At 39.8% G+C, this 27,542-nt stretch overlaps 1 protein-coding gene across 2 annotated transcripts in view; it reads right to left on the bottom strand.

Moving 5' to 3' along the window:
• LOC105930779 (bone morphogenetic protein receptor type-1B) overlaps nucleotides 1-21,266 on the bottom strand; it is a 70,349-nt gene extending 49,083 nt beyond the window's left edge. The window contains exons 1-3 of one of the 2 annotated variants that reach the window (XM_036134460.1): nucleotides 21,039-21,266; nucleotides 13,392-13,498; nucleotides 12,713-12,795 (exon numbers count right to left, since the gene is read on the bottom strand). The gene's annotated coding sequence lies outside the window, so the exon portion shown is untranslated. The remainder of the gene's footprint in view (nucleotides 1-12,712; nucleotides 12,796-13,391; nucleotides 13,499-21,038) is intronic. The other variant, XM_036134461.1, reaches the window with a different exon arrangement.
• Nucleotides 21,267-27,542: the final 6,276 nt, after the last annotated feature.

The following is a 27,542-nucleotide window of genomic DNA, read 5'->3' as shown; positions in this document are numbered from 1 at the left end:
TTTGTCCGTTAGGTTAGATCTGCCTGCTGTACACCGCCACATAGGAAGAGCGATCATTGCCATTATGTTGATTGTCCTCATAATGATAAGACAGTCATTTACAGTGTCTCTGGATATTTTAATCTCTCCAATTTTGTTTTTTATTTTCTTATTTCATCCATTTGAAGTATTTTCCCCACATCAAACTATGCTACAATACAACAACGCAGGAAGAAACATCAAATCAATGCAAAAAAAAAAAAAAACAGAAGTTACAGGAGCTTCAATTCAATTAAATTGACTCTATAAAGGGCCTTGAGATGATGTAGTAATAATAATAATAATAATAATAATAATAATAATAATAATAATAATAATAATAATAATAATAATAATAATAATAATAATAATTAAAATATATACTTCACTTATTATTGAAACATCTCCAAGCGCTACAAAAAAAAAAGTTTTTAGGAGAAAAAAAAAATAAAAAAATAAAACCTATAAAGGGGACCAAAAGCTTTGCTATGTGTGTGCTGTGGATTGCGATATAAACTGAATTGAGCCGAAATGTAGTGGCATTTGCATTAATGCACCGACAAGACCCCACCAGTGTAGGCCATTTCATTATAAAAAAAGCCTTGAATGAAAGCCTTGTGCTTTTGCATGTGTTGTTGTAAACTGTGCAACTAAAAAAAAAAAAAAAAAAAAGGAAGGCATAAAAGTAATTTTAATTTAGGGAAAGTAAAATTTCAAATATTATAAAGTGCCTGTTTTTTTACAACTACATACTTGTGCTCAGCTGCACGTCTGGGTTTTTTTTTCTGTTGATCTGCTGCCAGTTTCTTCTTAAAGTCGAAGTTTGCACAGCACTGGTGTCTGAGAGTTTACAACCAAAGACTTCATCTTCACTCAGTCTAATTCTCATTCACAGATCGTTCAATGCTCCTTGACACTCTGTGAATGAGGTGCTGATGGCTGCCTTTGGCAGCCCACCTGAGCACTGCTTCCTCCCTGGCAGACTGAGAGTGTGAAGAATTTTGGAGATTATTCAGTGCTGACATAAGAATGTTTGTATTTAATCTAGCAAAAAAGTAATACTTTGAATAAATACCAACTCGAAGGTGAAAAACAAGCCAATTTCACCTCAAATTCCCTACAGCTTGGCTAATGACCAAAGCTTTTGAGCATGTTTAAAACAATTTTACCACAACAAAAGCAAAGCCTGAATACAAAAAGCAACAACAACAAATAGCAGTAGCTTGTGTGGTTTAACTTTGAGCATATTTATACAAACTCCTTAATCAGATACCGTGTCATATCGACACACCTTAACATGGAACAAAATACCAGAGACTGTTCTGAAGGTTCTGGAGATATAAGCTGGAAACCAAGGCATGCAATCAGCTTTAGCAGGCCAAAATAACCAGACAACCATGATATATTTAAAATTGTCACAATTTGCCCTGGTGTAGATTATACTTAGATTTGAAGAGGCATGCAGCTGGAGTAGCAAGTTGTCTATACTTATGGTAACGGTCAGGCCAGCAGACAGTCTGTCTAGCAAAAATCAATACAGGACCATTACCAAATGTCAACAACACAACTGTTTTTAAAACAACATTAACAAAAAGTTTCTCTTCTTGGATGTCAGACAATAAATATCCCTCAGATTTTGACGTGATTCTGAGAAATGACGCCCTTCCAGATGCCTTTGTGTTGAGTGTGATTGTGTGTGTGCGCTTTAAACACATACAGGGACTGCCGTGGCCAGGTGCATCCATGCTGGGAGTGGAAAAGGAAAACAGAGGAAGAGAGGAGAACTGGCTCCCACTGCTTGACATCAGAGTGAAGCGAGTTCATGCTACATGCATGCTTCTATGAAAGACTGACTGATGATTGACAGCGTGACTAAGAAAAGAGTTTGACGTGCAGAGACTGAGGTCAGCTAATAACAGACCACTTTGTGTAGTAAAAATGTTGCAGACAAAATTATACTTTTTATACCAATTTAATACTTTAAAAATATATAATTTACTTTCCCAGCAACCATTGTATCAGTGGCCATTCTTGCATGAATACTGCCCTGGGACAAGCACCTCCTTCACAGCAGAAGTTCATCATAATACAGACTGAACGACAAAAGAACAGCCCCTGACACTGATAATCATTTGACATTTTGCCTGGTCGTGTAACCTCCCACAGGGTCTTCTTGGATGTAAAATGTCCTCTCAGCTGCACTAAACAAGCAGTTCAGAGCAAACAACAGGTCTGTAAGCCAGGCTATGAAGGGTTCCCTGTTAGCACCTTAGCTTCACCTTTCCATGGCAATTTGAACGTTACAAAAATCCACAGAAACGTCCCCAGTTTGTGAAAACGCAATTTCTTCAAATATCCTGGTTGTACATTGCTTAATGTAGAACTATGGCACACTTCATAAGCACAGAGAGTATGCACTCCACCCTTTAGAAGGCTTTGTTTCATTGATACTGTTAAAGAGAGCCATACCACCTGAAGTCCAACAAAAAAGCAAGAAGTCCGTTCAATCCGGTCAGCTAACCAGAACCCTCTCATGTCAGCGGCAAACAGGAAACATCCACTCAGCTCAAGAGGGCACCAACTCCTCACTGACTGTATAAGCAAAATATACAATGTAAGATGTATGTATGGAACAATTGAGATGATGAAAAGGTACACCCCTTTCTAATGCCACCCTGGGCAACTGACCATGTATAAAACCAATCAAATGTTTGGACTGTATTTGTCATTCAATGACTTTCTACATTGCAGATACATAGTGAAGACATCAAAACTATGAATAAAAAAATATATAGAATTATGTATGAATCACAAAATTGTGAAATAACTCAAAACATCTTGTATATTTTTGATTTTTCAAAACAGTCTTTTGTTTTGATTACAGCTTTGGTCACTCTAAGCCTTCTCTTGATGAGCCTCATGAGGTTAGTCACCAGAAATGGTTTTCCAACCGTCTTGAAGGAGTTCCCAGAGGTAATAATAAAAATGAAGTGAAAAACAATGGAATGAAAAGGTACAAACTTTTCACCGGTAGGCCTCTCTACTGTCTAGTCAGATATAATGATTTATTGTGTTCAATATCATTATCTATCCTTTACCTACCATTAAAATAGCACAAATAGCTTTGCACTTCAATGCATGTTACGTCTCCAAAGCCATTGTAATTTCTAATTGGGATTTTCCCCAAGTATATGATATTGTTCTTCTTAATCAAAAAAAACAACAACATAAAGAACATGTTATTCTGACTCTAGGTCGAAAACTACGTTTGCATGGAATGCATAAGTATATTGAAAAGGCATACATTTACATAAAGGGAATCTGTGAGAAGTAATGGTGGGACGGCCAGTGGTGTCCCAGATTGTTGGAAAAGTGGGAACCATGAGTTCCCAAAGCCAAGAAGCCGTTTGGGTAGGTATAAGGGTGGGGATAAGACTACAAAAATAAGATTCAGTCTAAATGTTGAGTGAGCTTTGAGTGCTTCAAGTACACACTTTAGTGTCCGGTATCACAAAACATACCATGCATTCCGTTTCTTTGCACCTTTTGAACTGCAAGTTTATCAGTTAAACTGTTATTAACATGAATGTTTAATATTTCCACTGAAGAAGCACATTTCCAGTACTTATTTCCACTGAATAACCACTACCAGACCACCCAACTTTTATCAACAGATCAAAAAGGCTTCTGGCCCCTTTGCAAGTTCATACTCCTATTTCGTTCAACTTATTACTGATTTTACCATTTTACTTAGAGTAGACTTTGAGCAGACACATGGATGGTACAAAACATGGCATGTAGCTGTGTTGGAATAGTATGAAATAGTATAGTAGTATAGTATGAAATCAACAGCTGTTTAAGCATTGATGGAAAACAAAAAAAAAAAAAACTGGTCAGTAAGGGACAACCTTAAGTTATTTATCGTCAAAGAACAGGAATCTATTGTGTAAAATTTTCAAATCATGAAATTCCAATGTTCAGGCTGTACTACTTCTGTGGTTGTAAAATGTTTTACAAATCAGATAATAGTTTATTTCATTTCTTTGCAAATAAATTCCCAAACTAAAAAGCTTTCACTTTTTTCTCTCAAAAAAACCTCAATCCAAGTAGCATGCCATATGTGTTTTTTTTCTTTTTTAAAAGAGCTGCTAGCCCTTACACACTGCACATACCCAGCTAGACAAACACAACTAGGACTCCAATAGACAAAACAATATTTCCTAATTGATGAGACAAAGATTCCAAACACAACCAGTCTAACACCATGGAGTCAAATTACTGTAGCTATTCAGTTAACTCAAAAGGATTTTTCAAATTTTTACACACCCCAAACGAATCATCTACTAGAGGGGAACACACATCTGACTCATCTGTCAGCAAATCCTACCCGAGCTAATACCAAACTCCTGTGAGGGGTGGCAGGGAGGTCAGCCGACTGCATATGTGTGTGTCTGAGCAGAAGGGTAGGAGAAAGGGGACAGAATAAATGTCGATTCCCAGCATGGATCTGTTCTCCTGGTGTACGCCTCAGTTCTCCTTCCCTCTGGGAACCAAAGCCACAGCGGGCAACATAAAACCCATGATGTCATCTTCAGAGGGCACGCGCTATCAGGACTCTGAGAAAATTACAAATGTGGTGTCAACTTTGCACAGATAATGTGGAGAATTGGATTTGGATTTGAGCAGTCATGGCACACCAAGGGCTTCCCTAATGAAGTGCAGTACTCCAGTAAAGACATGCGAAAAGTTGGCCCCAGGCTTTGAAGAAGAAATATAGAAAATCACAGTCTCACAGTTTGGTTCTGTTAGCTGATGTTGATGAAGGTGCTAGAAGACGAATGCTCAGTGACCTCGGATGCATTTGACTAGAATCTCATAGTTACAAATAGGAATCTGCATTTATCCAATTTAGTTAAGTTTCATTGCATTCAATAATACTTTATTGAATGTATGCAGAATTTGTATTAGTCCTAAAAATGGGAATTTAACCATTGTGTGGACTTCAAAGTTATAGTTGTTTATGCGGTAGATGTAAAAACTTGATGTAACCCTGCTAAAATTAATGGAAAGTAAAACAACAGGACCAAGAAAAACATTTCAGAACTTTACCCACCTTTATGAGGACATAAAGTGTCATGAAAAAGTATTTGCACCCTGTTCTTGGTAATGTTACTTTTACACTATGTATTTTCTCCACTTGCAAATTATCTTTACCATTTTCCTTTAATATTGTTTTGCACGCCTATCCTTACTGCTAACTTTTAATAATAAAATCTCTTTAATGGTTAGGAACCTTTCTGCAAACAGAACAGATGAAACAGAGTAAATGTTAGCAAATGCTTACGAGAGGAGCCGAACCACTTTTGATAGAGTTCAGATAATTGTTAGTTGTTAATTTTTTAAAGATCGTTATTCCTTTATTCTTGACAGCCCACTTCAGCCCAATGCAAAGACATCTCTTTGCACCCTCTGTTTCCTCTTTTCTCTGCATAGATGGGAGCAAGAAACATCCAGTATCGCATGCTCAAATCCAAACCTTATGGCTCAATCTGAATACCCTTAATAATAGCTTCTAGCTCCTGTTTCTTGGCCTTTCATGGGGTCAACAGTAAGAACGCTACTGTGGGGAGGAAAGGAGCTTCAGACCGCTGTACCAAATCACAGCCCTTAACTCCGACATCATTACCTGACAGAAACGCTCATGGGTGATGCGAGTCAAATCCGGGCCTACAGCCTTCGGAAAATGAACTACAAAGTGCGTAATCTCTTCTCTCCTCTTTTCGTTGATTTCCGTGAGGGCGCTGTGCTGATATGTCATGTCACGCAAACGACTGTGGGATACCTAAAGGGTTCTTTGCGCCAGTAAGGGACACTGCAGGGTTCCTAGGCTAAACTAGCCGCATGAGGGGAGCATACAGGCTACTTTTCCTACCTCCTTCCTTATTGACTGCACTATCCGGACAGTCATGGCGACCAATGACGCACTTCCGCTTTGGCTTAATAGTCCTTGCTCTATAAGGCTATTTGGATTGAGCCTCAGACTTGAGTAGCATGTCCAAGCTTTAACTTTATCTGTTTTGAATGCTGACACAGAAACCCTTCGTAGTGCTGACAGTACCAGGTGGTACTGGCCACACCAGTGAACCACCCGATCCACCTCCTGTCTGTATGCAGACACATCACCATCCTGGATCAGACCAATGACAGTGGGGTTGTGTGCAAACTTCTGGAGTTTAACAGATGGGTCCGCCGAGGTGTAGTTATATGGGAGTAAAATGGACATGTGAACAGTCCATGTAGTTATCATAGCCTAAGTAGCTCAGCCTGCTTCTATAACTGGAGCACTGAAGGGACTGAAAATGTTTCGTTTGTCATAAAATAACAGGAAACATGAAGTGTACAAAAAGTAAAGAAAAATAACATCAAATGCAACTCTAAAACCCCTAAGACATTTATTCCCCTCGAGTTTGGAAATTACTAAATCGTGAACAGCATTCTGATATTGGAAGTGAGCCTATTCAGTTTTTCTCAGACATTAGGCTGGCTTCACATATGATAAACTTGATGAAAGCACCAAACTTTTTACACAAAATCGGTGTGCAATTCCAGACATGTTTACACAGACAAAGTCAGATTTCCGAGCAGAAACCCTAGGGGCTTTCTCTTTGCTGGAGGATCGCCTGACCCCCCCCCTCCACTACCACCACACACACACACACACACACACACACACACACATCCCTGCTTCCCCCCTTCTCGTCCTGCTGACTGACCCCTGGGGAAGGTTCAGTTTTGGGGACTAAATTCCAGCTTGGCCTCTCTGGACTCATCTACCTCCCTTTGCTTTTGTTTTGCTTTACTTTTACCGCCTGCAGTTATACTCTTACCCGTAGACCGTCGAGCCACCAAGAGAACATTCACATAAGATGGACAAATTGATGCTATTCAAGAGCTGCAGCCTACACCTTTACAGAAACCTAATGAAAGAGCCTAATGGAGGATACAAGATAAGCACAGCCAACAGACATTATTGACAAGTAAAGAGCATTAGCTGTACTCTGGCTTTGATCGAGGCTTCATCATTAGTCATTCACTTGAGTGCTTTGGATAAGTCTCAGTTTAAACTGACTCAAGAGGCTGTAGTCAGGTCTGGGAAACGGCTTCCGCTGGTCAGTCCACACAGACAGAGGTCAATATTTCCCCCATGACTAAAGCTCTCCTATGTGTGACCAATGTACACCACTCTGTAGAGACACGTGCTGGCTCCATGGGCTAGGAGTCATCTGTTTTATTTAGTTTACATTATTCCTATGATTCCTCTAACCAATCCAAGAGCCGGGTTCATGTATGGCAGGGTTTTTTCCATGCTCTAAGTTGTCCAGGTATGTGTAATAAAATCCTGGTTTCTGTTTTGAAAACCCTGGGAGTTCCAGTCATTTTCACATTTGAGGTTTTCCTCCCTGCTCCCCCTTTCCCTCTCAGACGTTTGCGCTCCCATGTACAGAACAGTCCACCCAAGGTTACCTACAGTTTAATTTGCAGACCATTTGAAAGGTAAAATAAACATGTTTTTTTTTTTTTTTTTTTTAAAAAGGTAGGGAACACCCAGCGTCTTTACCACTTTGTGCAGAGAAGGAAAAGAGTTGTGTTTACCTATGTGTCTAAAGCAAGCATTTTTCAAACATGTCTCAAATCAGTGTAACCAACATAACTTAAAGAAATGTTGGCAACAGACACAAAAGGCAGTCATTTTCCGCCTCCACTGCCACTGGAAGAGCTCAGCAATGAACATGGGCAGATACTTATTAAAGCTGAGCTTTATATAAAAAAAAAAAAAAAAAAAAAAAAAAAAAAAAAAAAAAAAAAAAAAAAACTTAGTACAACAGAACTATTATTCAGTTCTCAAAGCCACGGTGCAGGTGGGCGAAGAAGCACAGGTTCACCACCAGATATGTTGCCCACTACTCCAAAAACACAAATACATAACCAAAAAATAAAATTAAAATAAGTAAAAAATAAATAAATAATAAAAATAATAATAATTTTAATCTGTTTAGTTACATACCACCACCCCTTTTGGTATTCTTTGAACAGTGTGGCAGTTTTCACAGGATTCAAAACACTGCATCTTGTTCTTGAGATAAAGCTCGACTATCTCCGCGGTGGATGCCGTTTCAGTCAGAAATGCACCATCTGCAAACCAAATGACTCATAAGGTCTCAAACTTGGGGCATTTTTAGGTCTTTTTCTTTGTTTTTCTCCTCAATATCTTTTGTCTTTATGAATCCCTCAAAAATAAGTATAAGCAAGTGAAAGACTGTGACCACTGAGCAGAAACCAGTCACGTAGATTAAAAGGACAATGGCAAACATTTTGCCTCATTGACATTTTTTATTCCACGATTCAAATTACAAGATGACTCATTTAAGCCCCAACTTTTAGCATTTAGAGTAGAGATTGCTTTTCAGCTACTTTCCTAGCAGTTATATCAAAATGCCAGATCCATGGGTATCATGTCATTTTAATGACATTTCTGTAGAATATTTCAACCAAATAGGAAGCTTCTGCAGCTTCATCACCAATTTCAGCCCAACGGTGTCTAAAGTCAGAAAGAATCATGCACACAAAATTCAAAAGTCTGTGTGCTTTTCAATGGGCCTTCTGAGCAGATCACACCAAGACTCTGAAGTTGTTTTTATATGTTTATTATAATTATATTATAAACCCTATATGAAGCTGTTTATTTGTTTCCCCTCCTCAGTCACCTCCAACTCATGGCTAAATACGTCTGAGCTTTGACAACATCAAAATCCCAGTTGAACTTCATTTGTAGTGCGGCCTAAGAAAAAGACACCTTATCCTGGGTTCCAGTTTATATGAATAATTTGGCGGTATATGCATTTTTCCCCCTCAACTATAAGCCTTATTCTCCCAGAACCAGAACACATATCGATCTCTAAAGTAAATCACTTAAAACGCAGCCTAGTGTGGGCATCACTAGTTTGTAGCCTTTTCTTGGAACCAGCAAGGTCAGACGTTCTAGAAATGTCCATGCAAATGCATGCAGCTTGTACGTCATGGATGAGGTACAGCGACATACCAGGCTCCTGCATGACATACCCAGAACCCAAACATGCTGCACCATGATATTGAGCCACCACACTCTCTAGTGCTCTTCAAGAGACTATCCATTTGGACTGATTTTTAATGACACGGTGTGGTCTTACATCGGTTTGAAGGGGCTTGAACTGATTCTGAGCAACTGTGCTTGTAATAGATTTCATACTTTTCCTCAGTTAAAAAGGCATGAACTCATGCATCACAAGAATGAACTTTAGATGACCTCACCATTCAATGTCAGAAAAATATATTCAGGTCCTCATTCAGTTCAATCTCTTGTGTACAGATTTTGGCACAGATTTTGTTTGAAAAACAAAAAAATTTAAAGAACAGACTTGGCCATTTTTACTCAAGTCATACACTAGAGTCGGCATATTAATTTGCTGTTAAATGTTTCTTTTTTGGTTTGTTTTATTTTACCACACATTACAAATGTAATGGTCTATTTAAAATAAACAGCAGTTGACAACAATAAACAAATACCCAAATCCACAGACTTTTATCTCTAGAACTAATCCTCCGAACTTTAAAATGTCAGTCTGTGATCTTTGGCTCGCCAACAAGCACTTGTGCAGGCCGTTCCCGAGCGAGTTCCACTCCACATGTGTCACTAAGCAGAGTAAATTAACAGCTGTAACTGCTCTCAAACACCTGCAATAACAATCCAGGGTGTAGCAGGTTAGCAAGCAGTTCCTCTCTTTCTTTCATGCAACCCGATCCAGCCTCTCCTCTGAATTCTCAGAGCAACAGAGGAGGCCTGGAAAAGACACGGGGAGAAGCTGCTCTCTTCTTAGGCTGGATAAAGCCGTGACCAAAGATGAAGGACAAATGACCGGTGCAGCCAACTCATTTTTCCCTTTAAAGTTCATTTGAAGAGCTGAGTGACCCTCTACATGTCAGCATGGAGCCCATAAACTAAAGTAGCTGTGCAAAATGTAATGTAACATGGCTGTTCTACATGAGAATGACTTGTAATGCTAACATCCAGCTATCAATAAGTTTATCTACCAAACAATGCAATGCTGCAACCCTGCTCGCCAACAAAAGCAAACGGCTGAGTTTTTTTTCCCCACATGGTTTGTTGAGACCAGGCCCAACCTTAACTAATTTACTAAAGCAAGCGTATAACTTTCCTTTCAGTGATGTCACCCCTAATCTGTGCCACTTACAAAGAAAAACAAGGCGCCCTAATCACCATTATAAAGCAACCCAGACGTACATTAGGCTGAATGCCAGAGGGTCCTATAGCCGTGAGAGGTTTAAGCATATCAGAGGTTTCAAAGTCGCATGCAGAACTCGGAGGGAAATTACCTCTGACGCAGTTTGGAACGCTTAGAAAAATCAAGAAAACATGTCGCAACAATATTAAGGGATATGATTGATACGCGCAGCATACAGGGGTTGGCAACTTTTCCCCAACATGTTTCACCTTTTGTTTGAAGGCGTGCTGGTTAACTCTGTGTTGCAGGATTTTTTTTTTTCTCGACCGCTGTTGACATTAGTTTGTCACCTGCCACCTGTTTTTGGCCGAGTCCTTAATCCTCCAACTGATGCCAGAACCTGTTCAGGAACTACAGCAAGTATTGTGTGCACGTGTGTGTGTGTGTGTGTGTGTGTGTGTGTGTGTGTGTGTGTGTGTGTGTGTGTGTGTGTGTGTGTGTCTAGCTTGTCACTGGACAAAGCAGTTTGTGTTGCTTTTGAGAATAATTACTCCATTGTGTGTCCAAATGGCAGAGCAACTGCAGAGCAGACAAATACACAGACATATCTCAGTGAGTCTTGGCAAGAAAAAACTATTTGGATAACATTGTTTAAAAACAGTCCATGCACATTGCACTCCACACTTGTTTCAGGAAAGTATTCAAACCTCTTATATTTGCACGTTTTCTCACGTCACAAACTCAAATGTCAATATATTTCACTAGAATTTTATGTCAGATTAAAAAAAAACAACAACTGTTGTGCACAATTGTATAGTGAAAGAAAAATGTATTTTTATATTTTCAGTTTCTTTAAAATTGTATTCAGTGCCCTGAGGAAATACTTTGTACAACCACCTTTTGCTGAGAAGACTTTGCACATATAGAGATAGAAAAACTGACCAGTTTTCTTTGTAAAATAACTCAACCTCAAATCAGATTTGAAGGAAAACATAAATTTTTTGGAAACTTTTTCCAATTGGATTTTGGTCTGGACATAGGCTACATTTACACTGCAGGTCTTGATGTTCGATTCCTATTTTTTTTTTCTGAAATGTGATTTTTTTGATGTGGCTGTTCATACTACTATTAAATGCGACCACCATCATAATGCTGTCTGAATGGTTCAAGACCGCAAATTGACCCACATGCGCAGACAACAGAAGGAGACGTCACACAGCAGCGCAGTGTTTGTGGAAGTAATGGTGAACGTAATTGTTTTTTAGTGTTCAATAAAGTTAGTTTAAAAAAAACAACAAAAAAAAACATGGATACTGGCTGGCATCTCTACTTCTTGTTATTAGAAAGCTGTTGAGCAATGGGAGCCGACAATATTAAGACCACATCATAGCAAGACAAAATAAGGTAAGAAGAAAGCAGGACAGCTAATAACGGTCTTTTGAGGAGCGCTAACTGCTACTACTGTGAGTGGATGTGTAGTGAGAGACAGGAGAGTGACGTTAAAGATGGATAAAATGTGACATGACTGTTCAGACTGCGGTCACTGAAAAAAAATGCAATACATATCAGAGTTAGTATCACATATGGAAGTGGCACAAATCAGATTTTTTTGGGGGAAAGAAAAGATCCCTTCACACTGAAGAGCAGGGATTTGTCAGAGTTTTGGTCCTGCTCTCATCGCCCTCTGTCCCTCAAGTTCCGAGGGCATCTATTGGTTGTCACCACATGGCAATCACGCTCACGTAACGCCAGTGTGCGTGCACGTTCCTTTTTAGTTTCCGCTTGCTGGCTGCACATGTGCACCTCTAGTGTTTATGTAGCCGGTTAGCTTCAGTGTTAGCCGTTCATTGTAGCTCTGCTGCTCAAACTGTGTACTTTGAACATGTCTGAGAGAAGCAAGAAACAAACCACATACAAGTTTAAGAGAAGAAGAAGAAGGCCTCAGCAGAAAGAAATAAGACCAGAGTGGATTTGGGAGATTTTTTTTTTCAAACAATCCCCCTGAGGAGCAGCAGAGCAGGTGAGGTGGTCTTGCGCATGCACAGTTATTCAAAAAGGGATTTGGGGAAACCTCTGGAAAAATTGCCGACTCTACCTTTAACAATCATCCATCTTCCCATCAACTGTGCAGCTTACCTGTCTTTATTAAAAAGATGCATCCCCACAGCTTGCTACCACCATGTTTCACTGTTGCGATGAATGAGTTTGAATGTGGACCAAAAGTATGATTTTTAGAATTAAAAAAAAAGTTGCATTCATTTGAAAATAGCACCTACTTCCCTGTGCTTTCCATGTACCCTACATTACTTGTGGCAAACTTTATATAGGAACTGTAATGTTTCTATTTACAAAACAGCTTTCTTCCCGCCACTCTTTCCTAACGGCCAGAAAACTGGTTTACAGAATTATCCTACCTGAGCTGTAAATCTCTGCAGCTCCTCCAGAGTTATCAGGGGCCTCTTGGCTGCTTTTCTGGTTAATCCTCTCCTTTTAAGGCCTGCGGGTTTAGGTAGACAACCATGTTGTGATAGCATGGCACAATGTCAAAACCTCTTTTCTATTATTCTATTATGTTCAAAATTTTGGAATATTATTTTATAGCAAAGTCCTGCCTCAAACTTCTCCACAATTGTATAGCTGTCTTGTTCCTTGGTCTTCATGAACTTATTTACTAATGTACACCAAGCAATTATAGCAAATAACAGAACAACTGTATTTATGCTGATATTCACTTATTAGGTAAGTATCTGACGGTAACTAGTTGCATTACATTTTATTTAGGGGTATATTAGTAAAGCGACACAGTTTTCAAGATTTAATTGGCATACAATTGCGAAAACCCAATTAGCCTTTTTGTCTCACTTCCAAAACAGTATTTTATGTTAGTCTGTAACAGAGAATCCCAGTAAAAAAGACACTGAAGTTCACTCGAAGGGTGAATCCTTTTGCTAAAGTACTCTGACCTGGTGTATAAATATTTAAGAGCATCAAACCACAACACTTTCTATCTTGTCATATACGATCTAACAGAAAATTAAGCGGTGCGAATACGTTTACAAGGCGCTGTAATAATGATGAAGAAGGGATACTCACTTTATTTTGTCTAAATCACTTCCACTGTCTGCAGGGAGCAAAAGGCAGCGCTTTTTGAAATTAGCCGGCTGTGTCACAGTTATGTCTCTAAAGGCCCTCTGTCGTACCTAAAGAGAGAGAGAGAAAAAAAAGGAGACACATGCAAAACCCATTTTATGGTCAGTCATCGTGGGGCTGCGGAATAGGAATAACACAAAGAGAACAGAAATTGATTTCATCTGTTTTCCCCTCTCCCCTCGCAGTCCGAGTGGCACTGATTGTCACTTGCTATTTATTGGACGAGTGTGAGGTTCAGCTGCGGGATCAGACACAGTCCGCATGTGATTTATAGCAGAACCGACCCGCTGAAGACAGCAGAACTAAGCTTTTTCCCCCCCATGTTTTTCCTATAAGAAGGAATTAACTGTCAAAGGAGTTTGTGATGTGTTTTGAATACAATTAAACGGAGAGGCTGTTGTTCATAATAAAAAGAAGAATTCATAACATATTCGAACGTAACAGACGGTATTAAAGAATGCCGAGTTGGCCAGATTGTTGGAAAGTGCTGAATCCTGGACTTTCCCCCCTTTTTCCTGAAACAGCTGACGCGTGCTTTAATTCCAGGTGGTCTCCCAGACATGCCTCTCCTTTCTGAACAAAGAGCATAATTACGGGCTGACATTCTGCCTGAACTTTGCGAGCATCAAGGAGAAACGGCACACAAACGCAATTTAGATTGACCCACACTTGATGAAATAATGCATTTCACCATCTCCCTTTCCGAACGGACTGACACACGTGCGTACACGTTGCCCGCCCAGCTGCCTTTTATTTGCCAGGATGCGAGCGCAGATGGCGTTCCAGCGCAAACTTTAACGCTCGGATTCTTAACATTCCTGCCGGGTGCGAGTTGCTCTCCAACACAAGCTTGATGTCCTGGCTTCGTCTTCGCTTGCTTTCCGGCCAGCAGGTCGCTGTCACAGAAGCGGTCTGTGCGAGCCTCTCACAAACATCGCTTTCCGTCACATGTGCAGGAGTCGTGTTTGTTCAAGCTCTGCGTTCGTTCACAGCCTAGGAGAGGCCACCGGGCAAAGCGCATGCTTCTTGTTGAGTCCGGGCCAGCATATTCATATTTTTTATGATGGTTCTTGTAGCGGCAGGCTCATTGCTTAGCTGAAAAGGAATTTTAATTTAACAGTGTGGTACCTGCTGAAGTATTGAGGGGAACTAGATGGTGGGGGGGAAGTGGGTTCCCCTGATCCACCACTGGAAGCACACAAGGCCCCTGAAATCGGTGTATTGGCTTGCATGATGTGAAAGGAAAAAAAAAAAAAGGGATCCATGACGGAGAGTTCCATGTTTAGAACTATGATGTGACAGGACCTTAAGTGCGAGACAGACCTCGGTTTACTCTGGCTTTATAGAGACAATGCATTTTCTCCCTTCCCTCGTCTGTTGCTGCACACTGTGGACCGATCATCTGGCTGAAAAAAAAAAAAGGCTACTATTTTGGAAAGATTTCTGGATGCTAAAAAAACATGAATAGTCTGACAGAGTGGAAACTGTTAACAACAAGCTTGACATGGTGTTTTTGTTTAAAATGATAATACCATGAGAATCTTCCTCCTGAGGCACAGCTGTCCCAACATTACTGAACCTTGGGCTAAGGAAGAAAAGAGCACAAGGCAAAAATATGTGAACAGGACTCTGAGGTCATCAGACAGATTCCCTTTTTGTTTTTTAGACATAGCCTTCTTTCAAGGATACTAATCAATGTATTTTATAGATCCTATAAAAGTAGAAATGAATACGCTTTTCATTTATCTGGGTGTTCACATCACGAGGACCTCTCCTGGACTACCCCAACATTTAGTAGGGTTCAGCAGTGTCATTGCTTTTTGGAGGAAATTAAGGACAGTTGGATTAGCTCAGATCTCTTCATGAACCATCCTGACTTACGGCATCACAGAATGGTACTCAGGAAGCCACAAAAAGGAGCAGAAGGTGCTGAAGAAGGTCATAAAAGCAGCACAAGGGGTTATCTGGTCTGACCTCTAAACCATCAGTCACAAAGCAGGGCCAGGAGAATCATGCGAGATACAAACACATCTGGCCCATCACCTCTTCAAGCTTCCACCGGAAACAAACTCACTCATTCCCACAGGTAGGGCTGTGCATAAAAATCGATACAAAGATTAATATCGATCTTTTTCAAAACAATTTAATATCGATATTCTGGCTTTTAATATTGATATACCTCCCAACCACTAGGGGGCGTTATTACAGCACCATAACTGTTCACAGCGAGGAAGTGCAAGTGAGACAAATTTGCGGAATGGCCGACAGGATTTTAGAAACGCCTTCATCCCTCAAAATCAGATGTTTGGGCAAATTTTTGGTTTCTGTAAAACGTTAAATGCATTGAACCAAATCCACTTTATTTTCCTGTTAATATATCAGTGTTCAATAAATTGAACATGAATATAATATTTGGCTATTTTTGTTGATTGAATGACTGAGCATTAATTTGAAAGTAATAAATATCGATATTGGAGTGAAATCAAATCAAACTGAGCTGTATCGAGAATCGTATTGTATCCTGAACTATGTATAAAGAATCGAATCGGCTCATCCTAGATGATACCCAGCCCTACCCACAGGTCAACTGTGTACAAACATCATCTCTTTGCAACGCATGCATACATGCCCCACATTTGCACTTGCAATTTCCATGATGAGGATATGTGCAATTCCTTTCTATCCATTGTTCAGTACTTCCATTTACTCTTAATTGTGATGTCTTGCCACATTTATTGGTTCATAATTTATTCATTGCCTGTTTACCCTCATTGTTCATAACTTTCTCTGCAGTCCACTTTCTCACCCACAACTGTCAATACCACATATATTTACATACTTCAATGACTCTTAAATTGCTTTATTTTTTAAATTTTAATATGGTTGTTTAATATTTGACTTAATCTGAGAAATACCATAAACAAATATTGAACAATGAAGTAAAATTAAGTTACTTACAGTAAGTATGTAAGAAAGTGCGGAAGGAGAGAAAGGATGGACAGAGACAAGGAAGCACAAAGGAATGAAAGATGGACGGGAAAGGCAGATGGAAGGAAGGACATAAATAAGGATATAGGAATGGAAGAGCAGAAGGAAGGAAAGGCAAGTATGAAAAAGATGAAGAAAGGAGTGAAGAAGAGGGAGGAAGGGTGGAAGGAAGGAAGGAAAGAAGGACACAAAGAATTAAAAGATGGAGGCACAAGTGAGGAAGGGCAGAACAAATGGTAGCAAGATACAAGGAATGAAGGCAACTAAAGAATAAGAAAAAAGAAAGCTGGAAATAACTGAAGAAAGGAGGAATGACATAAAGAAGTATGTAAGGAAGAACACAAAAAGGATGAGTAGAAGTAAGGACACAATGAGAAGAGGAATAAACTCTGGAAATGATTTCCTTTTTCCATTCTTATCCTGGCTTGGGAAACTCTAAAATCAAATTCCAGACATTCAAGACAGTGTAGGAACCCTGATAGCTGGATAAAGAAGTTAACCTGTCAACAATTAATATTTCTAAAGCTACTGAGGTGCAACTCAATCTTCTAAAGGTTTCTAAAATTTACCCCACTCCGTCAGAAACTGGTTCATTTCCGGCGCTCCAGTCAGCTGACAGACTCTCTGTCTGGACAGAAACTTTAGAGGAAAATACAGGATTCTGTTAAAGTCATTGTGGCTTATTTTACAGAGCCTATCAAGGCTCCCGGCACAAAGTCAATTAGTTCACCACTTACGGGACAAATTGATGCCGCTGCAGCATTACAATCTTGGAATAAACACAAAAAAACACACACACACTTCCTAATACTACCTCCAGTGACGGAGAATCTACACAGTCTAGGCTGATCGATACAGCTTTTAGCTTTGGGTTTCATTTCTTCTAAATATTATTGGTGTGCGGAATCAAGTGATACTACGCAACACTACAACTTTTATCAATGCGTCTCAGTTCATGCCATCATTAAGCATCTGCGTAATTGTGCATGTTTTATGCAGCTGAACTTAAAAACAAATTGATTTCACTCAGAGAAGTTTTGGTGGGTCTGCAAGCCAAAATGCATCAGGAAGCAGCATGTTGAAAAGCTTCGTCTTTGCTTTTACAGAAAAAAAAAAAAAAAAAAAGGTTCTAGAAGAGGCTTATGTGTCCATCTGAGAAAGACACAGACTAAATTTCAAACTAAGGTCCATTTCCCCCATTTGTACGTTAAACCAATCATGCAACTTACCCCCCTTCTCCTTTTCTGTACTTCGATCTTCCATCAACCCCCCGTCCCAACTCATCCCGTATCCTTTTCTCCCTCTTCGTACGCCCCTCTCTTTCTCTAATAACAGGATGTCTGCTTTCTCTCAAATGGTTGCTGACCTCCGTGGCAAAGAGCCGAGCAGCTCACAGCTTTAAGTAATTCGCGCTGCCTGCACTTGTCTCTCATCGGCAGATGAAACAGCGAGTGGGGTAAGCACAGAAGTAAAGGAGATTACGTCCGGGCGGAACAAGATCAACTGTATTACGCTGCCGGTGCGTATGAGATTTTAGCCTGTAACAGCACAAAAACTATTTATCACTGTGTTTTTGCAGTTAAAATGTTGTTTTTCGTTAATTTACCCCTTCATTAATGGGCTCAGACAGGGAACACCTTTAATGCATGTTCATGCATTTGTCATTAAAAAAAAACATCTAAAATGTCCAATTGGCTCAGAAAACACTACCAACTCAGCAGAGGTGCAGTGATTAATGTCTGTGGGCTATTTCTGATCTTGGATTTTTGTCAAGATTTGATTAACTTTTGCCAATCAAGGTTTTCCTAAAAAAATTTATTTAAAAAAAGTTAAAATATTTTAGCTCTTAACACTAAGAAGGGGTTGTAAAAGGGTTCAATTTAGACTTTTTCAAACTTTCCACCAGGCCAGTTAAGCAGAAAATCATCACGGCAGATTTTCAATCCATGATGCAAGCTTACAGATACAAAGTAAGAAGGACTTGTGGTAAACCCTGGTATGAAGCGCTCCACCAGACTGTGCTGATAGAAGAGGATAAACCGAAGGAAGTACAGTAGAAGGATATAATGTTCTGCCAGCTGGAAAAGACATTATGTCTGAGCCTGAACTCTTGTCAGTCCGTGTCTCGCCACACTAATATTTCTGTCCATTATCACTACGATCACATTACATGAGAGCGATTTTATAAACTTAACTTTTCATGGTCAGTGTATAATCTCTTAAAAGGAATTGTAGCCTGTATTATTTTTATTTCTTAGTTTAAAAGAAAAAAAAAAAAAAAAACGTCACTCCCACAAATGAGGGCCAATGCTCGGAAAAACCTCAAGTACTGCTCGTTTCTACTTCGTTAATATGCAGCAAATCATCGCCGCCTGGATTGGCTGGAGGTGCTTCCTGCAATTATGAGGGAGGAAACCGGGGGTGAGAGGTCAGAGCTCGCTAAGTTTAGCCCCCGTGGACAAGCCCAGACACAAGACGGGTTATCTTCCGAGATAATGGGTGGCTGTTTTTAAGCATTTATGCACATTAAGAAGCGAACCACTGAGTCCATGTGAGGCTGTTTGTGTGAGCACGAGCCTGCAGGCAGGCCCTAAGCAGTAGCACGCTTAACAAGAAGCTGGTTATTTTTACAATGTAAGTCAATTTAACTGTCCTATACACGTCACATCTTGGTTTTCTACAGATTTATTTTAACTGAAGTCCAACAATGTCTTAATATTTTTCGCGTTACAACATCAAAATTCAAGGTAGTCTGTTGGGATTTTTATGTGAAAGAACAAAAAGTAGTGAATGAGGATAAGTTAAAGTATTTGTTTTTTTTACTTGCAAAAATTATTCTGAAAGTGTGCTGTGCATTTGTTTTTTGTGTTCATAAAGTTTAAGAGCTAGATTTTCTGCAACTACACCTAAGTGTGTTGGTGGTACGTCTCAATTTTCCTTCGCAAAACATTCTGAACATATTTCTTTTAAAACTATTGCCACATATTCTTAAGTGGATTTACAGTAGATCTAGACTTTAGGCCATTTTATCACACATTATAGCTTCATTCTAACTTTAGTTCTAGTTGGCAGTTTGGACTTGGCCTGCTGCTCAAGTGTTTAGTAGACTCTAAAAACGTTATGTTTAAGGAAATAGAAATACAATCACATTTTTAAACCGTGTATCTTTGCCAAAAGACTGATGACGGCCCTGCCAGGATAAGACGGTATATACAATGGATGACTTTTTTCCCCTTTTCATTTTCTTTACAGATAAAATTCAAAATCTTGTGGTAGGCATCTCTAGCAAACTTCCTTTACTCCAATATCCCCAATTAGGAAAGTCCAAGGCAACGGCCTTCATAAGTGGCATTCACTTAAAATGTCCAGTGTGACGGACTAACTACATAGCACCCTGAACATCATACCCTATTGTGTGTATCACAAAAAACATAAATGCAATGTGACAAAATGAGGGCAAGTTCAAGTGACGTGGGTAAGGCTTCTTAAGACACTAGTTTATTTAAGATAAGATGCAGAACTATTCTTTCGTGTTGCAGTTTCTGAGGGTTTCAGGGAAAGAAACTGCCGAACACGGCTACAAGTGGGCCTTTTCAGTGCTGGAGAGCGAAGCACACTGAATCATTTGAGGCAGGAGTCTGCGGTAGACCACAAAGAGCTTCCTTGCCAGGCACTCTCAACTGACGTGCCATCCTAATAGTGTAAGCCAACAACATGGGAGTTACCCCAGGCCATTGGCAACACCGGGTCAAGAACTGGGTGGCGTTCCCGGTGGTTAACGTTGCCCTAAAACGCTCACTGAGCCGTGATTCAGTGAGCTCTCCTGCGCTTTTGGGGGTGGGACACTTCTGCTGATGCGTTCAGTCAACACCTCACAGCCAAGAGGTGGCAGCAGGTTGCATGTTGCCCCTTCTGGGATCTGAGAAGCAGATGTAAACATCACGCGTCAAGCTTGGTTTAGTTTCTGATGCCTTGCAGAAAAGAGATTTAATGTGACGCATTTGGAGGAATATTTTTCCAAGTTGTGTATCTAAACTCTTATACAGGCAGTGCAAGATCTCTGCATATGCATATATATCAGAAAGCAGATTCACATTCAGAGGCAACCCAATCCATTAAGCAGCTTTAGATCACAGGAACCTCCTCTGCAGGTACAGACGGCCCAGTATGCCACTCAGTAAAGAGTTGGAAATGTGTGAGAAGTGGTTAAAAAGGCAGCACATTTATTCTTATTTAAAACAGGTTTTCAATCATCACGTTTGGGACGTTTCAGAATTAAAAGCAAAAATACTCAACAAGACTGCAATTTACATGAACACGCTTAAACATTACATCACTACCCAGTATGTTTTAGTTATTGCTGTAGCTAATTCACGCGTCTCCTACACCCTAATCTGACATCATCCTGCGCAGCAAGGTGAGAACTGACTGATAAGCATCCCCCCCTCTTCCTCGTACGCTGGTAAACACAGTGTGGAGTCCCGCTGATCAGCTGCTGCTGCCAGCTCCTCAGCTGAACCCTAATGAGCCGCGCTGAAACAAAACTCCGGGCAGTTTTCTGCTTCCACCGGAGGAAGCCCCACGGAGAGCCGCGCTCCTTACCGTCTCCGTTTCGCTTTGAAAAGCAGCTCAGTCACTCAGTCAGTCAGTTCCAGCTTCGCTTCGACTCCAAACGCTCCTCGCTTTCCTATCATTTGCGCGTGCCTTTCTGTCTCGCGACAGAGTTTTCAAAGTGAGTCAATCCACGGGTTTGAGTTAGAATCTCGTGTCGTCGCCTCTCTCCCAACACGCGCACAGCTGCCACCTCCGGACGTCTTGAAGAAGTGCGCGTTCCCAAACTCAGCGCACGTGCGCTGCGTTCAGTGATTCAGCTGAGTTACACCTCCCGAAGCGGTGGGATTTTAATAATTCTGGAGCAAAAATACAAAACTAAAGTACAAAAACTCTGGTAGCAAATATTTCCAGTTATACTTGTTTACCAGCAGTGACGATCCAAAGTTGTATGAGGGCCTAACCTCCAATCTGGGCCCCTAAACTGAAGCTGTATCTTTTTTTCTTCTTAAAATCTGAAAATAATAGAAGACCATTTAATCCTTACTGGTTGTTACTGGATTCCAGTTGAAAATGACCAGAATACTTTTTGAATTTAAGTTGCTGAACTAATAACTTACGTTTATATACAGAATGTTACCTATATTTTTACCCTAAATTTGTTTCTTCTAAATGTATTGAAATTATTTTTGTAGCATGAGAAAAAGAAACTTTGGAGAAAGTACGCACTCTAAAATTCAGTCCAACTACAACATGACTGATCCTTTTCATCTTTCATAAAATGTTTTTAGTTACCCAACAATACATTGATGACAGCATGACAATATGCTTTACTTGAATTACAGTCACACGATTTTATAAAAAACAAATAAAAAATCTACTTTAACATAAAAAGCTCTTGGCGTAAAGATGTAATTTGCTAAGATTATTTTTATGTTTAAAGCTTTTCATTTTCATTGCATCTCTATTGAGCCTTCCTGAGCTCAAACGAAAACCTGGAGCAAAAGTTATTTTAGACAGGCTATCCATTTAGCTCCTCGTTGTACTTTAGGTTAATAGTAAATTTAATTCAAAACTGAAAAAAAGGATTTTGCTTCCTGTGTACAAGAACTGATTTTCCAGCTCACCAGGGGCGGTTCTAGACAGGGGCCAACAGGGGCCCATGCCCCTGTAGAAATGGTACTGGCCCCTGTTATGGCCCCTGTACTAAAGACATAAGATTACATAAACTTCTGATAACTATTTGTAATGGCAAAGAAACCATAACTGATTGGTCACTTTGACCAATTTTGTTTTTTACCTATACAGTTTTACTCTAAGAAGGATTTAGAAATTAAGATGTTTCACGTTTAGCTTTAGCCATATTGAGCTGGGTGGCAAAGTTTTCAACTGCTAGATCAGGTGTCTGAAACCTGCACTTCCAAAACCACAAGTGGCTCACTTAATATTATTACACAGTTAAATATTGCCATTTTATTGTTTCACTTTTTTGTTCTGTGCCCCTGTGAAAGAACACTGGCCCCACCTTGGCCCCCCTGGTAAACTTGGTCTAGAACCGCCACTGCAGCTCACCCTCCAGCAACAGACATAAAATTCATTTTAAAACATGACTCTGTTAACATGGCTGTTAAACTTGCCCTTTTCCAACTCTGAAAATTTGTAAAACTTAATTTCTCTTGGGACCAGGAAGGGGCCATCGTCTTTGTAGAAGACTTAAACCGCTATGAAAAATGTCACATTACTTTGCTCTTTATTTCTGCAGTACTTTGACTTAAAATAAACACAAGCAAAGCATTTTCTCCTCACTATGTAGAAACAGTTAAGTTAGAAAAAGTGTTGGGGAAAAAAAACACAAGATGGGTTTTTTTTTTTATATAATTAAAGGTGCCGTGATAAATTAATTTTGGGGGTATAATATCTGTTGTGCACTGATAGTGAATTGTTTCATCAACTGTTATGTTACCAGAATTCACAAACTGGTAGACCAGATTTCTCATTGTTCAGCCATTTTAAAATCTGATAAAATCCTGCACTTTGTCCTATTTTATCTACATCCATAGAGCAAGATCAGATATTGACAGAGTGAGCATGTTTCTTGCACAAAGGCTTGTCCATCTTGGAGAAGAAAGGCTGCCCTTCCAGGCTTGTGGTGCAAACCATGTACACAGAAGTGGTATTTACACAGTACAGGAGTCTTGCTGGACTTACCGCACACACAAAACAAGTGTTGTGCCAGGTGAACCCCAGAACATCCAGGAACTTGTCTCCGGCTTCGATTGGGAAGTCGCAGCCATGGCAGTTGGTCCCAAACATGGTGTAGTAGTCTGTTTGATCATTACAAAACAAACTCACTGGTAGAACAGCTGGTGGCACCTCCAATGATCACTTTAGGATTCATTTCAGCGAATAATCTTTATTATTAATAATTACAGTGAACTTTTCAGGTCAATGTAAGTGTCAAAGAGCATCCAATTAATCTGGATGGCCTGGACAAAGCCTTGACTTCAAACCAATTAAACATCTTTAGGATGCATTGGTACAGGCACTACGAGCCAGACCTCCTCATCCAACATCATTGTCTGACTTCACAAATGTAGATCTAGAAGAATGGTTAAAAACCATAAACAGTCTTAAACCTCATGGAAAACCTGAGAAAAACTGACAGTAATAGCTACAAGGACTGAGTGGACATCTTATTAAACCCTGTGGCATAACTATTGGACATGACTCAAGTTCCTGTGTGTGTTTGAAGGCAAACAAGCGGTTATGTTTGGCAATACATCATATGTGGAAAGGCACCTCTTTGCTACTGTTAAGGATGGTGGAGGATCTGTGATGCTGTCAATCTCTTTCTCTTCAGGTTTCTTATAGCCCAGGAAGCCTTGCTGGAGTGCAGGACATGATGGACTCTTGGAAACACCAAGACTTGATAACTATTTGGTTTACCAGTAAACTTAAAATTAATGATCCTGAAACAAACTATTGACCAAAGCAACACAGAAATGGTTCGTCAGATGCAAAAGAGTTCAGATCCTCGGGATGCGGCTGTGGAGTGGGACGGTCGGGTCCTTTCTGAGCAGGACTGACTATTTTCCCAAACGAGGGACCTGCTCCCACCTTAGGTAATCCTGAAGTAGTGAAGAAAAGAGTGAGGTTCTGAGTAGAGAAATGTTTTAAAACAGCTAGCATAGCAAGACGGGGAACGACCTTTAAATTGTTTGACCATTAATGTGCCTTTGGAGGATCCCCAAAGTTTAATGTGAGAACTGTGGCAAAAATGTTTAGTGTCTGATGCTGCGGCATTAAACAAATCTTACTATTTTGTGTTTTTGTTTTTGTTTTGTTTTTTACACATCTTGACCAGGGGTGGTGTAGATGCAGCTCTCACATTCTTCCTGAAAACAGAAAATATATTCATATAAAACCAATTTAAATCCAAACTTAATGCCCATATTTATATAAGTAATGATTTTATATGTGAGTGCAACGGTGGAACCTGTATAGTGCTGTTGAACTTCCCATGCCCTCCTTTTCTGCAGCTTCTTATGGTACCTTTTTAGCCTTTCCATGACAAAGAGAGGAATATGTGAACATAAACAAAATGTTTGCCTTTGTAATGCTTTATAGCTTTTAAAACTAATCTGGGACAATACACAAATGTATACAGCTCAATATTTGCGTTGAATCTACTTTAGATCCTGATTGACATTATTGGTTTTATATTTAAAAGCATAACAGAGCCAAAACGAAATATGCAATCTCCCTTTTTGGGGGATGTTGTTGTTTTTTCTAATTTAAATGGGAACATGTGAAAAAGGAGGATGTGATCAAATTAGATCAATACCATAAAACAAGTATCCTAACATTAGTAAGTTCTCAATATATTTTCACACGGCACAGAACTGGAGCTAACATAAATTGCAATAATGCATCTTCTTCACTGAATGCATTTACCTCCTTAACTCCCTAAGTACCAGCAGCTCCAGTCATCTCTTCTCAAATCAAGAACAAAGTTGTATTTTTAAATGTGCGCTGGTGGCTAACTTGTGAAATTTACTTAATTCCTGGAGGCCTGAAGCCTTGAGCAATCCACTTAAATGAATGAGATTCAAGCTTGTGTGTGTGTGTGTGTGTGTGTGTGTGTTAATCTGATAAATAGCAGCCAACAGAAGACCACTGTGGCCTCTGCTTCTCTCCCGCTCTGTGTGTGGCATGTCTGGAGGTAAACACGGCGGGGAAACACAGTGCATCTGTTCATGTATGAGGGCGCACTTGTTATTAGTATTACTAATAATGATGGATGCCTCGGAGCAAATATTTGCACTGGCTGGCTCTAGGTCTCGTGGCAGGGATGGCAGCATTTCATGAGCCGCTTTCACACAAACTAAAATCCATAATTCTCACTTTAACAATCTATTTGACTGAGGGGATCTTGGGGAAAGCCAATAATCTGAGCTCATTAAGCGAATACCTCCCGTTTTTATAGAGCCCATAATCTTAAACGGCTTAGTGTCAGGTATTAAACGTGCTATAAATGTTATAGCTGAGTAGGAGTGATTTAAAAGAATTAGACTGCCCTCTACAGGCTGAAGGAAGCAGCAGTAAATTCCAAACTTCCTGCCAGTGCATAGAAGTAGGGAGGCGAGGATTGTCAGTATGTTGAAAGACCTCCAGGTTGGAAGGAGGCTTTGTTCTGAGCGGAAGGAGTCTTAAATGTAGCACCAGAGACAACACTGCCATTCCTGGGTGCTGCTGCAGAATTGGAATAGGATTTTGCAGCAGGTGATGTGTAAACAGAGGGAGTTGTCAACGGCTTCTCTTCAAAACACATAGTTATAAAGACACACCCATAACCACAACTTTTATTAAACACAAAACAAACACTTAATAAGCTTGACAGTTTGATATTCTTGCATCCTAAGTAATTAATAGTAAATATAACAGGGGAGTGTAAACTGATTCCTGCGGCTGTTGGTGTTTTAAATACTGCAAATAAAGAACAGCAACACACCCATAAGAGAACAGCAACACCAAAAAGAACCAATATGATTAAACACATGGATACAACGCCTTGAAGAAATGTTCATACTATCTCCACATGTTGTGATGCGATAAATACATGGCTTTAACTCTTTTTCTTTTCTTTCTTACAACTGAGAATCCAAATTGTGGCGTACGGTCATATCCAGCCCCTTTAATCTGATACTCCTAAATAAAATTCTGTGCAACAGACAGCCTTCAGTGATCATCCAAGAAAATTGAGTTTGTTTGTAATTGAATCTCTGCATAAATAACGCTGTTCATATACAATCACCACTGTGTACATTGTAATGGCACAACATCATACTATGGGGTCTACATTTCTTCAGCAGGGAGAGGAAGAACAAGATGAATGGAGCAGAATAAAAGATTGTATGGGAAGAAAAGTTGTTCAAAGCTGCAAGAGACTCAAGACGGGGCCAGAGATTCACTTCCGAATATGGTGACCAGTTACCACCATCATTCAGCCAGAGCTAGAATAGAACGTTTTCGATCAAAGCATATTCATGTCAGAACGGCCCAGTCAAAGTACAATTTTAAATCCTCAAGCCTTTCTGCGGCAGGACTTCAAAACTGATGTTCGCTGACACTCTCCATCCTGCTGGACTGAGCTGCCTTAAAAAGATGAAAAAGCAAAAAGTTTCATTCTTTAGCAGATTTAGCCTTGCAAAGCTGGTAGAAACATAATCCCCAAAATATCTGCAATCGCTACGAAATATGGCGGAACAAATATTCACTCAAAACCAAAGACTATCAAACAAACCACATCTTTGTTATTTGCATTTGTAAAAGGAATCGTTCTCCTTACTCTTCACAATCATGCACTATTTTGTGTTGGCTTACAACTTCAAAATTACTTGTAAATGTGCTGAAGTATCCAGATGAAGCGTGATGCTAAGTTTTGGGCTGGGACACCAAAGCCGCTTTTTCATGGAGTTGTCATATTTAGGTGGCTGACACAGCAGTATTCACAGAAGAATATGGTATAATATATGCCGCATGTACTTTTGTCGTTTTTAGACTTTAATAGTAATAACAATAGAAATAAAATCTGATAAAATTATGGTTTATTGCATAAACAGGGATAATCTTTCATTGTCTGTCGAGCTAAAAACTACTACCTCTATCAAAAAACTTGCAGCACGTGTTTTTTCTCTTTTATAAGTTATAGTGCTTATTTAGGAAAGAAAATATAATAATTGAAATCCAGGGGAGGAAAAGCATGACCAGCGCGTCTCTACAGAGCACCAGTGTATTTGATGGCATAAAGTGTTCATGGCCAAGCAGCGATCAGACCAGATAATTACCTCCTAGGCAAAGTTAGAGGAGGAGCTCTGCAGATGAAGAGCGAAAGTATGTTGAGGAGGAAAAAGTACAGAAGACGACAAACAGAGTGAGCCTTATCTTGAAAATTAAATAGTGTAAAACTAAACTGATGGTGGCTGCAGATAAGCCAGCCAGGTGCAGAGCTGGATCTAAAACACAGACGCTCCAAAGTGCATGAATAACCACCTG

The sequence above is a fragment of the Fundulus heteroclitus genome, unplaced genomic scaffold (genome assembly GCF_011125445.2).
Source record: "Fundulus heteroclitus isolate FHET01 unplaced genomic scaffold, MU-UCD_Fhet_4.1 scaffold_82, whole genome shotgun sequence".
Lineage (NCBI taxonomy): Eukaryota > Metazoa > Chordata > Actinopteri > Cyprinodontiformes > Fundulidae > Fundulus > Fundulus heteroclitus.
This window is presented reverse-complemented; position numbering and strand designations above follow the sequence as displayed.